Consider the following 604-nt stretch of genomic DNA (forward strand, 5'->3'; position numbering starts at 1 on the left):
GGTCTATCATTCTGGACGTGGTTACCTCTTTTTTTTCTTCTGCAGCCTTATTGGTATCAGGTAATTGGGTTAATCCAGGAGGTCTCAATTCACTGTTTCTCATCAGTAATCCATTATTTTTGCCCAGCTAGCAATAGACTCATCCACAGACTTATAGTCCTGGATTCTGCGGTTCCTCCAATCAAATAGAGCCTTTGGTAATAACACAGTTCTTTGGTGATCATATCTCGATTTTTAACTCTGTCCAAAGGTCTAGAGGATTCTCTATAGTCAGATACTAATCTTTGAGACTCTTAATAAGTTGATGGCTAATAATTAATATTGACATGTATCAATCTTTCTCATTCGTATTATTGCCTTCTATGATACATTCACCAAATCTTTTTGACTTTAGGATAATCTTTGTATCCAATGCCCACCGTAAATAATTATCTCCAGAGAGATTTAGGGCAGCAAAATCCAGGTTGATTTTTGACATCTCAAATCATATATCACTCAATATTTAGGTATAATTTTCATGCGGTCTTACTCTTAAAAACAATCAATTCGGATTTCAATCTTGTGAGGACAATGAGACTATCAATCTTAAAGGCATTTAATCAAT

This window comes from Brassica oleracea, chromosome C5 (genome assembly GCF_000695525.1).
Source record: "Brassica oleracea var. oleracea cultivar TO1000 chromosome C5, BOL, whole genome shotgun sequence".
Taxonomy (NCBI): Eukaryota; Viridiplantae; Streptophyta; class Magnoliopsida; order Brassicales; family Brassicaceae; genus Brassica; species Brassica oleracea.